General features: G+C 42.6%; 1 long non-coding RNA gene across 2 annotated transcripts in view; it reads right to left on the minus strand.

Moving 5' to 3' along the window:
* Positions 1-15,729, minus strand: part of LOC139828151 (uncharacterized) — a 32,580-nt gene extending 16,851 nt beyond the window's left edge. Inside the window, exons 1-3 of one of the 2 annotated variants that reach the window (XR_011739476.1) lie at positions 15,671-15,729; positions 15,452-15,556; positions 11,414-11,493 (exon numbers count right to left, since the gene is read on the minus strand). This is a non-coding gene — a long non-coding RNA (uncharacterized lncRNA). Of the gene's footprint in view, positions 1-11,413; positions 11,494-15,451; positions 15,643-15,670 lie in introns of those variants that run through there. The other variant, XR_011739475.1, reaches the window with a different exon arrangement.
* Between the last annotated feature and the right edge of the window lie 315 nt (positions 15,730-16,044).

A 16,044-nucleotide genomic window follows, 5' to 3' on the forward strand; every position in this document is an offset into this window, starting at 1 on the left:
ATAATTCACCAATGTAATTCCATCAAGGACAAGGAAGTCACGTCAGCTCAATCTGGAGCAACAAAGTTCAAGGAAAAGGCTCTGAGCCTTTAAGCACAGATTCCTTTTATGAAAAGAGTCAGGAGGCAGCAGCAATTAAACTCAGTTACATTGGGATGAACGTGCCCTCCCCGTGCCCAGCTCAGAGACCACACACACACACTGGATGATTCTCGGGGTATGAATGTATCCTGCTCTGGCCAAGGGCTGGGTCAGTTATAGCCAGCAGCTCTTTGAGGTTTTGGCTCAAAGGTGCATCCCTGTGAAATACTTAATGAGACAATCCTGTACCACGTCCTGATGAAGTTGCCCCTTTCGGAGTATGTGGGATATTGACCCAATTTGCACAGATCTTCGGTATTAGCATAGACCCATTTTAAGCAATGTCTTTGAACATCGGTTGCCTCTAAATTCCGTTACATCTCTCCCTGCTGGGTTTTGTGCTTGAAGTATCAGGCAGGGGCTGGGAGAAGAAAAGAGAAAGAAAAAACCCCAGTAAGTTAAATCCTAAGCCCAAATAATTAGACATATTTTGGTTAGTTCTCTAAACTCTTACTTACTGCTGATTCTCCATTTGACAAAATAAAATCTGAATCTCTTTTTCCTGACTTGACACACAGGTCAGTTAACCTGGAGGTTCGTAAGTAAGAATGAGCCACAGAGAAAGGCAAACACCAACTTTGGATGCGTTTGTCACAGCACTTCATCTTTGTTCGCAGCCTCATCTAATGTACAAGGAAATTTCCGAGTCATCCTTGCTTGCAGGTACTCTGAGAAAACCTCACTTGAAGAGAGAAAGAAATGCAGAATGACTTTGCTGTCAGGCAGAGAAGCTTAAGGGTAGCAATAATATCTCCACCTTTGTCACTAACAAGGGGAAGACTTGGGAGTGCTGCATAATTTTAAAGGGAAAACTGCTCATAGAAAAAATCCTTTGGCATGACTGGAGTTATCAAGCCAATCTTTAGCACAACTCAGCTACTTTACATGCAACATGCACAAAGTGTGTCTGTATGGTATCTCTGTGGAGCAGTGTGTATGTATTTACCTTAAGATGCCATATTTGCACTGAGACGCTGAGCACATGCATGACCATTTTCATTCACATGCTATTCCCTTCTTATTCCGGTTCTCACATTGTGCACATCACTGGCCACAGCTGTTTGCTTTTTGCTCATTTTCAGTGGGGTTTGCTGCATTGATTGGGTTTTCTTCAGAAAAATAATTCATACCTTGAGTGATAAAGGTACAAATCAAAGTGAGACGGAAGAACACAATTGGAGGAGAAGGGAGTGAGGTTTGTGGTACTCATTTCTTCTTCAGGGAGACGACTTTGCACTGGCTTTCAGAGAAGTTGTACCTCCCACCCAGGGACTCTTCCCCCTATTATACAGGGAGGAGGAGCAAATTCTTAAGGAGCAAAATTCAGGAGAGCAATATTCGTAAGGATAGCCCTCAGGGGCCTTTGAATGTCTTTTTCCAGTAGTTTTTTCCCAGAGGTTGCTGGACCTTGTCAGCAAAGAATAGACTATCAACTGGATTTGAAATTCTCTGAAAAGCAACTTGAAGGACTGGAGGTTTGATGCAGTTGAGCAGCTGGCATCATTAGCGACATACCTGGTGGCGTTTCTTACTAGCTAGAGTTTTTCCGAACGCTGATGGCTTTATGCACACTTCTCTCACACTGCTGCACTTTCCCTCTGAAATGACAAAATATTGCAAGAACAAGGGGAGGTCACCCCCAGAGGAGACAGGACAGAGTCTCTAAGCTGGAAGGAGACAGCAGAGGATATTACTTGCACACACTGCGATGGAAGAGATTACCATCAGGGACAACTGAGTTGAACGGACACCTTCGACAACAACAAAAAAACCAGTGCTTCTGCAACATACTCTTTGAAATCCTTTCCTCCGAGCAACAGCATTACCTCTGCCTCACTAAGATTCAGCTTCAATGAGCTCTTCTTCCTTCATAAGGCTGTCCTGATGTGAAGGACGTAGCTCTGCGTGGTGGCAAATAGGAAAGGCTGCGTGTTATCTGTGAGCTGCTGGCACTCAAAGCAATGTTGCCTAATCAGTTTATCTTTGGGTTCCACTGAGGTGTTGAAAAATAAAAAGGCTGTGAGAGGAGCTGATCTTTGTGAGACTCCACGAACAGAGATCTTGGAGATGCAGCTTTATTTAGTCCATTTTAAGTATTTCACCCTGCAGTCCTGCCACCTGTTTGCCATGAGAAGGCAGACCTGCGTGGTCTCCAGGATCAAAACAACTTGATGAGGTTGTTAGATGGTGGTGGGTCAACCTCACGGAGCTTGCTCGGGAGCAGGAGCTCAGCCGATGGAAGGCACTAAGCTGGAACTGATATACTACAAGGCAGGAGGTTTGCTTCATATCTGTGGGATGGAAATGGCATGGACTAGATTAACAAGACTTTGGGGGACAAGGAGGAAGGGGCTATTTTTTACATTATCTAGAACTTCCCAGGTGCAACTGCACTGCTCCCTGGGAGCAAAGACAAGCTGCTGACTGGCATGTACAAACCATTTTGCTTCAGAAAATCGCAGATACATAGAGCACCCAGTTTAAGAAGCATAATTTGAATTAAGGTTACTGTAACAATTCTGCATGGAGCCTGGTTTATTCAGTGCTTTGACAGCCATCTTCTACATACATTCTGACCACACTTTCTCAAGGCAGAAAATTCACCCCTCACCAGGCTTTAGTCTTGCTTTTTGTCTTGGTGAGAGCTGCAAGTCCAGGTGGTGATCAGAATGTAATTTTGCAGATTATTTGGAAGTGACACCCTACTTAGATGCTCCTTTCCATGATATTATCAACATCCACAAAATATAGCTTGCTTTGGAAGCATTTCCTACCTTAAGAATAATAACTTTTCACCTGGAAATACATAGGTTTTAATAGTTCTCATCAACAGACTGTGGGCTTGCTAATAAGTACAAGAAACGTGACGGACCAGAAACATGAGAAAACTCCAGAAACTAAATGTTGTGAGAATTCATCTCCTTGAATGGTGATTCATGCATGCAATTCCCATGAGTATTACCAGGAGTTACGGATATAAATCCTAGCACATCAAGAAGGGAATATAACCCCTAGTGGGTAGGAATTAAAAGCATTCTGAGGGGCGCAGAGTCTCGTCTTAAGACACAGAGTCGCCGTGTGTATCTAAATCCCTGTACACCGAGATGCGAATGTATTAGGATCACAGTAATAACAATGACTGTGCAGCTTGTGCGGTGCTTTTGAAATGGGATGACACAGACACGTCTTTCCAAATTAGCGATTTAAAATTGCAGGTGGCTGGCGCTTTCGGTTTTCATCCACTCTGTAAGCCTGGAGATAGTTTCACTAATACAGTACTTCCCAGATGTTTAGACCCCAGGTGTGCAACGGTGTTCTTATTGATGAGATTTAAATTCTTGGGTTTTTTTGGTACTGCTTATGGTAGGAGCAAAGATAACTACATTGGGTCACATCTTTCATTATCACATGATCTTCCTTTCTTCCTTGCATTGCTGACACTGGGTTTAATTGTTTTTACAATGATTTTTTTTGAGACTGTACATATATTTGCGTACACAGTATGTCCTTAGCTTGAACATGAATAGTAGGTTCTCTGTTCATTCATTTGTAAGTGTTGTCTCCATGTGCATGCTCACAGCCATTATTTTACCAGTAAGTGTTGAAGTATATAATAACTGGTTTTTTGGGGGGTTTTTTGTTTGTGTGTTTGTTTTTTCCCAGCGCTCATCTACATGTTAGGATTGGGGTTTTTTCCTAATTATGCACGCTCTTGGATGCTGTCCTTGCAACCCCAAGTAATGCATTTCAAGGTCTTGTGGTTACTCTAGCTCCTATTCATATGTTCGAGGTTTATGTCAAGCTTGTCTAATAGGGGGCAGCAAGCAACCATTTGGTTGGAGGGGGATTCATCTGTTTCATGTCACATATAATGGTTGAACTCAATGATCTTAAAGGTTTTTTCCAACCAAAACACTCATATGATTCTATGATTCTATATACTACACAGTTACTTGCATCAGAACTAATCTTCCTAATGCATTTTAAGTTATTCAGGTGAGACAACCACAATTTATCTCAATCCCACAACATCAGATGAATCATATCCTGAAAGTATCTGTTCGTCCGCTGTGGGTCTGAATTGAAGTGAGTCAAGCATTGGAACAGGCTGCCCAGGGAAGTGGTGGAGTCACTGTTTAAAAGACACAGAGATGAGGTTCTTAGGGACATGGGTTAGGGGTGGACTTGGCAGTGCTGGGTTAATAGTTGGACTTGATGATCTTAAAACGTTTTCCAATCAAAACAATTCTATGATTCTGTGATTCCAAACAGAGTGCAGAATAACAGGTTCAGATGTAAGTGTCTGCAGTCAGGTGAGATGACCGCTACCCTGCCTACCAAATACAGAAGTTCATAAAAATTACTCAGACTTGACCATTTCCAGTGTCTTTCACCATCCCCATCAGCTGATTCATCTTCCTGACAAATTCTCCAAAGGGGAGAAGGGCTAGATATTTATTGAACCCACAAAGGCAGTTAATGTGTTTCTCAGATTTCTCCCAGAAGACCATGGACCTAAGTCCCAGGATATGCAATAATTAGCCGAGAAAAGCAACTACCTGACAGCCAAAAATGTGTCAACCTTATGGGAGTAAAAACTGTATTTCCCCACACACATACATATGAACATATTTATAACCACAGAATTTCCCACATTGTCACATTTTCTCTGATTTTTAACATGTTCCAAAGCCCCCTGCGATACTTCTAGGATTTCTAATTCAGTTCTTGTAACCAAGAAAGTCAGACTGATATCCAAAAGTGCCTCACTGGCACCAGGTCCTCTATATTTATGCATTCGGCTTACACCTGTGAAGGATTTTTTCTACTCTATGGAGAATCACAGAGATTTGATGAGTTGTGCGTATTTTCTTTTAAGATACACTCAGATCCACCAACACAGGGTTTTGAGGCAAGAATCCCAGGGTCAAGTGCTGTGTCCCGTGCTATTCAATAGGTCATATGGGACTCACGCAACATTTGCCTCTGTTTTAAAATGTCCGAGGCCCACAGACAAATATAAATGTATCCACATGGGGCTATAGCTTGAATTCAATAGGCAGATACTTTCTAGGATGCACCATGCAACGAGCAGCAAAACAGGCAGTCTCCTTCTAAAAGGACTGCAGGATGGCAGACCAAAGTATGACACCCTGAAAATGGAATAAATCCATCCCTAATCATTACCAAGGTGCTGAGTTTGCAGTAGATATTTCTCTTATCAAGACCTGTAGCTGGATTCGCTGATATGGGTAATTTTCTAATTGCCAGAGAAAGAGGTCATCTAGGGGGGAAACCATCTCCTGGAAGATGAAGAGCTGTGACCCAACAACTAAATAAGTGTAGGGAAAGGTCTGCCTATACAGCAAAATGTAACAGTTGTTATAATTCCTGAAAATACCAGGGACCTGGACTCACAAGACTCTTCCAGCTGCATATCCCTGTCCTACATGACACCCCCCACCGACACCAGCTGCAACATGCTCCTTTATGAAAATAACTCCAAAGTGTGTTCATTAACAGGATACTAGAACTAAACACTGACAATATTAAGGTTTGCTATCATGGAAACACGAGCCATATTTAAAAAAAAATAAATATAAGCTATGGAGTGCTATATTTTGCTTTTTCTTCCTACCTCTGAATTAATTACTCTTTTAGTTATTCCACTGTCATTTCCAGTGCCAAGCAGCAGCCTGAATTTGTATTTTCCTCAAACAAGAAGCGGCTGAACACTACTTTCCTATATAACCTCTCGAAATGCTGCAGTGAGTGAATTCACATTTCCTTGTTTTTAAAGAAACAAGTAGAAACTTGGCCTTGGGAGTCGCACTTGGCCACTGCTGGCAGAGCAGCACTGCTGGGTGGCATCTGTCACAGCCACTGTTGAGTTGAAATACTCAGTTCCTAGTAGCAAGTCGGGCATTAAACAAACAAGCAAACAAAAAGCCTTCCAAGATTCCTCCAAAAGCAGTTTGGAGAAGTGAATTTGAGAAAATGCAAAGTATTTTTTTTTTTTCCAGCCATTCCTCCGTCAGAAGAATTCGGATCAAGTATCACGTGGATTGTGCACTGAACTCTGCACAGATTAGTTTGAATCGCGATGTGAAAAATGTCAGGCAGCAATTCCGATCGGTCTAATTGTGGTCTACAGAACTTGTCCAGACAGAGGATTTTAGGTGGTACTTTAATCTATGGAAAATACCTGATAGAAACATGTCTTTTAACTCCTAGAGAAAGATGTATAAAGAAGCAAAGCCTTGGAATCTCAGCCAGAGAAATTCTAGAAATATGGTAAACATTTATAACACTGAAAGTGATTAATTCTAACGACAAACATCCAGCAAAATAAGGAACTCTTCAGCTCTTGCAGTCTTCAAATCAAGAATTGACAGGACATTTTAACATCAGATGTTGAACTTTATACCAATTTTCAATTAATGAAAGGATCTGGTCTGGGATGTGCAGTACGTCAGATCTAAGGACCACCAGGACTGAAAATGGTGACTCCACGAAAGCAGATGAGTGCACATGGCTCTGTGATTGCCTCATGAGATGGACCAGTCAGTCCCGGAGCTCTAAAGCCCAGGACAAAGATTGTTTAGGGACAAGACTGGTTCTTGGTTGAATTTGAAGCTATTGGGAAGTTCTCTGCATCAGAAAGGCAGATGATTTGTCAGACAAGACATGCTTCAGCATTTTTTATCGATCTTGAGAGCCCCAAAAATACATCTGTTTAAACATTTTGCCACCCAACTCCATGGAATTCAGGATACTTGGATTCCCTTCTTGATTCACCTTAGATGTGTTGTGGGGTTCCAAGCACACTGGTTCCCTCACTCCGTTTCCCTCTCCCCAAAACCAAAACCACTTGTCTGTTTAAACTGAAGCTCTGGAAGTCAGGGCTGTGACCTCTGCCTCATCACGAAGTTTGTCCTAGTAACACTCCTAACAGATAAGAGCATAAAAGCATTTCCATCACAGCTCCCTCTTTCACATGCTCTAAATGCAAAAAAAAATGGGGAAGAATTAACTTTCCCCTGTTTGAATCCTATTGCATCCATGAAAGTGAAGTTAAGTTCCTGATTAGAAAGCAACAAAATACTTTTTGTAAAGAACAAAAACCTAGCCGTGTTTTAAAAACGGTATAAACCTGCTGTGGGTTAGAGCGCAAGTGTTGACATGAGTGCATTAGGTTCAGGTTTAGAACATCATTATTTGCTCTTATTTACCAAATGTCTTACCCACCATATTATCTGCCTTTTCAGATGTGTACTGCTTTTGATTTTTAATTGGTCTTATTTACCAAATGTCTTACTCATTAGACTATCTACTTTTTCAGATGTGTTCCCATTTTGTTTTCACTGTGAAGGGAACCAGCACATCAAAACAGCCACACACAAGGCGTTTTCAGCATCTTGGTGCCTTTGACACAGTGTCCAGCAGTTCTGCACCACTCCGGTGGTTCAACAAATGGCTCTTTCTCTCTTCCATGGTCTGAGATTCAACTTTGCTGCCTCCCTCTTCAGCATATAGAGAGATTAATAAGACATTGACCGTGATGGGGATGAGCTAGAGATGCTAGAGATTGTGTCTCCTTCACACCTTGCTGACGTGTCTTTCTGTCTGTGCTTTTAATGTGCCGTTTGGAATGGTTTATCTCTCTTTTAAAGGATAACTTCGCCACCCGAAACAGTTTGTAACACTGCACTTAATTTCTTTTATCAAGGCTAATTGCTGTCTCATTCCCCAGACATCTGAAGGATGTAGTCAACAGCAGCTCAATATTCAGAGCAACAGAAGCCCCATGGGTATTTAGTCACTCAATGCGAAATATGTTCTTAACTGTCCTGCTGAAGGGGACTCAAGAAGATGCTCAACACAGCCAGGGTCTTCTTGTGGTGGTGCTAAAATGCCCCACAGAAGATGAAGCAACCCATTGCATGGTGTTAATGCGCGGGTACATACAGACAAGGGCTGTCTCTGGAGATGGACAAACCCTTCACACCATCACAGAAACCCAACGTGATGTTCTCAAGCAATTCCCACCTATGGTGTGATACCTCTCACAGCCTCCCACCAGACTGGAACACCCTGCAGAAAACAGCTCGGCACGTCTGTATGGCCAAGGAGTCAGCAATAAGTGGCAAAATTGCATCAGTCATGGGATTTTTCGCATTTAACCTCCTCTTCATGAGCATTCTTCACCTCTCGGTGGCTTTGAATTTACAATTAAAGCCCCCGAAGGTGGGAACAAAAAAGGCAACTTTAGTGTGAACACTTAACTCAGTGCAGTAGGTTGGAGGTTGGATTTACTGTTTCCTTACACAATAGAGTCCATTTTTTGCTGAATAAAACCCAGCTGTCTGCACTGATTGCTTAAGAGTCCTCTAACATTTAATCTAAAAAACATCTCAAAATGACAGTTTGCCCCAGACACTCTGGTAGCTGAAAATCTGGAGCATAAAGGTTGTAGTTTTCTAAAACAAAACAAAACAAAAAACAAACCTCAGTGTATCCTTGAGGAAAGCAAAGAGATTTACCAAAGTATCTAATAATTAAAAACTCAAAAGAAATTAGCAATAATTACAGACTGTCATGTCTGTAATTTCAGATCTCTGGAACTAGCAAACAAGTAGTAATAAAGTATAGATGCCTTTAATATACTAAAAACACCCTCTCCTGCTGTATGCAAGCCCATGTAACAGCAGAAAAATGAAAAAACAGTGGTAGCAAATATCAATATTCTATCCTTTAGGATACTTTACACTATTCTGTTTTATCAAAAGTTGGATTCATTTACAGCTTGCAACAGGCAGGCTGAATTTTAATACATTTTACCCTCGTATTGTTTTGTCTAATAAAAATGTCCTTAGCTCATGACAAACACAATGATGAAAACTGATGGCTTGATATGCAAACTTTGACCCACAGCAATAGCCCACTATGTCACCAGCCGGGAAAATTCCAAGTGAAAACATTTCTGACAATAAGCAATAAAGGAACAGCATTCCAGGGAGGAACTCACACTTGAGGTTGACAACTAGGCGAGAGATTAAAGAAGAGAGAGAGGGTGAATTTTAATAACTTAGAATGCTCTGGAAGATAGGTCTGGTGTAAATATAAAACAATTGCAACAAAGAATGCAAATATGGTAGAGTCCAAACACTTGTGAAACTCTAAAGATCTTAAAAAAAGAAAAATATAGCCCTTCATTGCGTGCCGTAATTTTAAATACGTCTTTATCAAATTTAAGAAGGAAACGTTTGGTTGATCTTCTACCTGTTTTCTGCTGCTTAGGAATATTTTGGGGAGGATTATTCTGCCCAGCTATCCTCTCAAACTAACTTCTCCTCTCACCCTGACACCATGGGAGCAGTATCAAATCCCCTTGTGCGCTGTGAGGCCAACCTCAGATCCTGCCCCCTTGGTTGCACAAAGTATGATTTACGAGCATTTTGGAGTTGGGTGGTAAGGCAGAAGCTGCAGTGAAGGGCGATCTTATCTGGAAGAGCGTGGAGGTTTCTTTTGAATAAAGGGACAAACGAATGACAGAATGGGACAGATCAGAGGCACATGTAGTTCAGCGTCCCCTTGCTCACATGGACAGTAGCAGATATCTGATGGAAAAAGAGTAAGAGATCAAGCCCATCACTGTGTTTCCCTTGGCGTATCTAGAAGTTGTACCTTGGTGGGTCATATCACCGACGGATTTTTGTCCAGTGAATTTGCCTTGTACCTTACCAGAAACTTGAACATCATTTCTTGCACCTGTTGAGCCACCTGTCTAGAGAAATCTAATGTCTTTCACCCAAAGACAAGAAGATGACAATATTTTAAAGTCAGGAATCAGGAGTGCACTTGTCCTTCAGCAGAATCAGTGCAAAGATCCCTTGGTTGGTGGTCGGGGTCCCCATCCAGTTTGTGATCTGGTTTAAGAGCTACCTAAGGGGCATATGCATGTATGTAGCGATAAATACGACTCATCAAATAAGGGCCCGTGTGTCCACCTCAGTTAAGGGAATGCCTCGACTAATATTCTTCTAATCTTCCTTTTCTAAAAACTCAGATCTTCATGCAACTTAGAGCAGAAGCTGAAGATGTTTTTGTAGGGCATGAGGCTGTTACAACAATTGAAAACACCAGGACCTAGACAATTAAGAGAGGGCATCACTGACATCCCCAAAACATCTAGATAGATTGTTAAGATTTCTTGTTGACATTTGATGATGAAGGTGCTTTGCTTTTCTTCCCTCTACCAGATTCTGGAGTCCTAAGTGCTCGCATTTATTGAACTCTCTTGTCTTCCAAGATATAAAAAAAATAGAAGAAGAAGAAGAAAAACTGTACAAAAAAAATAAATCCTGCTTTTGTTCTGGATAAAACTAGGTCAGTGTTTTCCATCCTCACTGTCAGTTTTCTGCAGTGTGTTTCATACAAAGCATCATCATTCCAGCAAAAGGTATTTATAAAGTGAGCTTTGACAAAACAATTGGGTTGGGGTTTTTTTTCTGCCAGAAAGGTTTTAGCATCTGTCACTGCCAGGAAAGATTTAAGATCTAGGTAGAATTTTCATCTCTCACAATGACTTGGCCTATATTGACTAGATCTAATAGATCTGGTGTTTCAAAACCGCTTGTCGCAGTAAAACACTGTAAATTGCAGCTGTTTAGAAATACCCTTCCCCCACGGAAAAATTTCAGTGGAAAAAGTATAAATGTTTCCAGAATTTATTTTCACCCCCAGCATCCCCACAACCCCCCAGTTCTCTTGATTCAGAAGCAAGAAAATAGTACCACAGGGGAGCTGGAGCATGCCAAAAACAGGACGCCATGGGACAAGGAGGATGCCAAGAATGCAGACAGGGCAGGGGACATGGCAGAGGTTTTGTTGAAATGAGAGAGCATTTCACCAGAACCGGGGAACAAAGACACCCTGTTTCATTTCCTCATATTCGCGACCAACTCGTAAACCAAGACCCTTTTCCGCACACGTTTCAGTGCAATTGCACACAGAAAAACAAGTGAAATTTGAAAACTAAAAATAAAGAGAAAAATATCTGTAATTTTCTTGCCATCTGTGTCAGCTTGCACATGGCCAGGACTAGTTAAGGTTTATCGTGCACACACAGAATACTCACTCTGGGGCATTTGCTCCATTGTGGTGACAAATAACCCACCATGAAGGCAGTGTGTCCACTTACCCCGCTCTTCCCGCTCTTCCTTCTCCATTAGGAATATGTTGTGTCCTCAGCAATCCTGGAGCCTCTTACCTGCTCGTTGGCAGAGGATTTGCAGCTATAAGATGCAGCTGGGGTAGATGCCTCTAATCAGCTCTCCAATCAGATTATCCCTTAAAAACAAATATATGAGAGAGTCATCCACTGTTGATACATGAAACAAGCATAGAAGGTCTACATGATGCACAGAAACAGAAGGAAAATGGACTTAGAGATCTGGAGCTTCTTAGCATCCCTACCTCTCATTAGTAAAAGTGGGGTATAGGGTTGATCAGCAAGATGGGAAGAATTGGAAAGCAGAGACATGCACAAGAGAGAGAAGCACAAGAGAGAACAGCGTAGGAGAACTGCACATGGCAAGAGATGGATGAAGGACCATAGGGCTGAAGTCAATGGGCTTATCTGCAGAAGGGCGTTGCAAACTGGTCCGCATTTTCACTGAGGTTCTTGCTTTTAGACAGAATCAGAGAACACTGGATAAAACCTTAGATGGAGAAGGGAAGGAAAAGCAAAGGGGAGTTCAGCCCACCGTACAGCTCTGGAGACAAGGCAGGAGCCAAGATACAGCCATAAACCAGTTAATCCCAAAGGCTTCACCTGAACTGTCCTAAACCAAACATGTCACCAGAAAGTGTTCCTGCAGCCCTGTAATAGCTCACAATACCCACAGCATGTCCAGCAGAAAAGCAAGGTTAGTCAGGAAATCAATATTGTGTCAAATCCCAAAGTCAATCTGAGCCTGATTCATCTTGAAAACACAGCTCCCATGTCTTCAAACACAGCTGAATTCTTTACAGAAAAAAAGTCTCCGCTTCCCTGGGTGTTGTGAACAAGTAAATAAGTCTAGCAAAATCCAAACACAATTTGGCAGGATATAATACTTGTTGGAGATAATCCTACCTGCTGAAATTTCCTTTTAACCTCAGTGAGGACTCCAGTAGATGTTAAGTATGATCAGAACAGATACCAATTCTCTCTCACTGGAAAGTAGAGTGAACAGTCTTCAAAATATTATTCTTTCTTCTCAGAGCACAGTAGCAAAGGGAAAGTTCTAGAAATAGTTACTTTAGGCAATTTTGTCCTGAAAAGTTGTCTGGGTGATTTTGACTGTGGTATGTCCTCCAGGGCAATAACAACATAATTCAGTCCGTGCTTTCCAGATGATGAAGAACCAGGGTGTTCCCAGTGAGAGGGACTGCAGATTCCCACAGAAGCAGTTGGTTTTGGTTTCTCCTGAACCCATGGCTGGGTGGGAAGGACCACGGCAAAGCTGTTGTCAACATTTCTCACTGATTGAAATCCCCTCATCACAACTTCAGCCTTGCCACCCATCTTGAAAATGGCTCTCAGACATCACAGGACGGGGATGACTGTTGTGGTCATCTAAAGATACACTTTACAAACAGATTGCCCAGAGACTTAACAAAGAAGTTTTCTGGAAATGCCCATTATATTACACAGAGTGTTTATTCAACTTCAAATAAAGCTCTGATCATGCATTAATTGTAATTTTTTGTTGCAAAACAGCATGAGTTCCATGATGATTAAAGGACTGATATTTGCATTATTAATTATCATCTGTAGCATGGAAGGCTGCAGTGCGATTCCCCTACAGAGGCAGGTGCTGTATATACCCTCCTGAAGAAGCATCCTTGGCCCTGGAAAACTTAGAAATCTAAACAGACAGTATAGACAAAAGAACTACCATTATCTTCTGTTTACAGATGGGGAACTGAGGCACAGAGAGATTAAGTGACTTGCCAACATCTGTGGAAGAATGGAGGATTAAACCTTGATCTCCCGAGTCCAAGTCTAGTGTTCAGTCACCGGACCAGCCTTCCCACTCCTGCTAATGTGTTATTGCTATCATCTGCTCCGTGGTGTTTTCCTAACCATTTCTACCTAATCCCTTTTCAAGGTAGCCCTTCAGGGACTGTTACTTATGTGGGTCAGGGCTTGATACAGCCATGCCAAAGAGGGACACAGTGTTTTGTCCTCTGGGCACCGCTGGCTCGGCTGGCAGGTGCCACTGCTGGGTGGCATCGCAGGAGCAAGGACTTACAAAGTCATTTCTAGTTCAAGGCAGAAAAACCTGTCGCAATATTGCTGGGCAGCAGGGAAAGAGGAGGTTGTTTGCTGTGGCTCTCGCTGCATCTTCAGTTCCCATCCTAACAAGGCCAAAAGAGCGCGTTTGCGTAGGAAGAAGGCTGCTAAGATGGGGCCGTAAGACAAGAATTAAAAAATCTTGAAAGCCGTATACTGGATGGGTCCCTAGAGTCTACTGGTATTTATTTCTTGCGCTGTGATACCACCTGCAGGCTCCAGTCCGGGGCTGGACACTGCAAGGAAAACATGGGCTTATAAACCAGGGGGTCAGGTCACAGCCTTCCACCTCCATAGGATTTTTTCTGATTGCTAGGGAGGGTTCAGACGATGTGTTCTCCTTGCTGAATGCGTCGTCCAATTCAGTCCCCTCAACCCAAATTTTGCCATGCAAAAAGACCGATGACAACTGTATGGAAAAGGTCTGTGATGAAAATAAACCTCAAAACAGCCTTTGAGGTGTAAAATTCCTTGGTCGTCCCAAGGAACGACGCGATTTCCCGCGCCGTTTGCAGAAAGTCAAACCTTTGTCCTCTGCCGGCGGGCGATGGGTTGGCATGCGGACCCCAAACGGGGCTGCCCCGCTCCCCCAGTCCGTGCCAAAATGAGGGGTGAGGGTGGAGGGTGCCACCGCCGGGCCCTCGCCTCAACGCCTGTCACCCCGATTGCGGTGGGCGAGAGATCACAGGCGAGCGGCGGTATCTGCTCGAGAGACATCAGACGGCGTTGGAGCAAGGGTAATCCATTTATTTTTAGAGAAGTTTTTCCACTCGGAGATCATACACACTGCAGATCACAGAAACACATGCAGGCATGAAATTTAATTTTTAAGAATTCTTTTCCCGGGGCTTCCATGTAAAGCGGCGGTGAATGGGAAAAACTATAATCATGACAAGACAATTACAGAGGGGTTTTTTGCTAAGCATGAAAAAATGTTTAGGGAAAGGGCGGGGGGGGAAATACACACTGGAAAAGTCATTTTGTCCAGTTGTCTTGTTCCACTGAAGCAGAATTAGACACCGCATCACATAAGTGACTTTTTAAATAATAATCAGCTTTAAAGTACAATATTTTTGAGTTTGAACTACTTTTCCTGGTTTGGCTCTTTTAGTGATACAGTGTGCATGCAAATGTGGAAACTATCTGCAACCTTCTAAATGCTGCGAAACACACGCACTGGTGCTTTTAGCATGAAAGGACTGGGAGACACACATTAGGATTTGCGGGATTATGGTGAGAAAGCAGGAGTGATCACTTTGATGTTCTTTTGAAAAAAATAAATAAATAAAAAATGGTGAAAAGACAGAAAACCGTGAGTGTTTTTTTTCTCTTCTTGGCAAAGCCCCCCAGGAAAGAGCGAGCATGGAGAATGAATCCCCTCTCATCTTGCGGAGAGGCAATTCCTTCCCTTCCAGCCTAAGTTCAGTGAGGGGGCTGCGCGGGGAGCTCAGCTGAGTGTCTGAGCCCTGCTTAGCCTGTGGATAAACACAGAGGTTAGTTCCTACTACATGAAGCCACGTCCAACTTCTTAAGTAACAAATATTCCCTGAAAAAAAACCCAAACCAAATCAAAAAACTATTGTCCATCCAGAAACGCAAAACAGAACCCATTTGGTACCGGCTAGAAATGCATAATCACCACCTTGACGATCACATAGAGGGGAATTTTAGCTCTGGGAAAGGTTTCTAAGTTGCTTCTCATTAAAACCACTCCTTTTTTGGCATAGGTCTCTTCTGATGTAGCAACAACTGCTTAGAGATTTTCACAACTCATAATTGCAGAGTCCCAGAGGCTTTAAGTAAAAAACAGAGATTCTGGTAAAAAAAGTAGCCCATTGATTCACAGTGGAAGGAACCAAGGTGTTAAAAATTGCTCCGAAAGTTTTCAGCTGTCCTTATTAAAAGGGTTGTAGTGCTGATCGCTTAGGAGGAAAATGGCATAAAGCAGAAAGTCTAAAAAGGATTTACCTCGATTTTGTGTCATTGCAGCATCCCTTTGGGTCTCTGGTCCCTGCATCACGTGTCAATCAGCCGCGATCGAAGGTGGGTGCGCCTGGCTCAGCTCCTCCAGGTCTAGAGACAACACAGCAAAATAATTTGTCAAATTGTCAAAATGTAACAGACATGGTACAGGAGCAGACCGGGGAAATTTGGATAGACTGTGCTTTCACCCAGTCCTAATCTCACCACTGGAGGCTGTAAACATGATGGGTAAAGTGACAGTCTGGCTACAAATCTGTCTGGCAGCTTCATTAGACATCTTTCGCCTGACTGATTAAACTGCATTTAAGACCCACTTTCATTTTTTCAAGTCTTTTGTTTAAATTAAAAGGTCATGTTTTCAAGCGAGTGATCTGCTGCCCTCTCCAGTCTCCCGCCACAATACAGTTACATTAGTACTAGTGTCGCACAAAGCGCCGTGAATAAGATCCACAGACACCAACAAATGTCGCAGCCAGCGGAGGTTACAGAAAGGGGTTTTTGTCTGTTCGTTATATGTCACAGCAGGGATACAAGCTTGAAAAGTCCCCCAGCCTCAAACTTGGACTATTTCGGCAGTG

Source organism: Patagioenas fasciata, chromosome 5 (assembly GCF_037038585.1).
Source record: "Patagioenas fasciata isolate bPatFas1 chromosome 5, bPatFas1.hap1, whole genome shotgun sequence".
NCBI lineage: Eukaryota > Metazoa > Chordata > Aves > Columbiformes > Columbidae > Patagioenas > Patagioenas fasciata.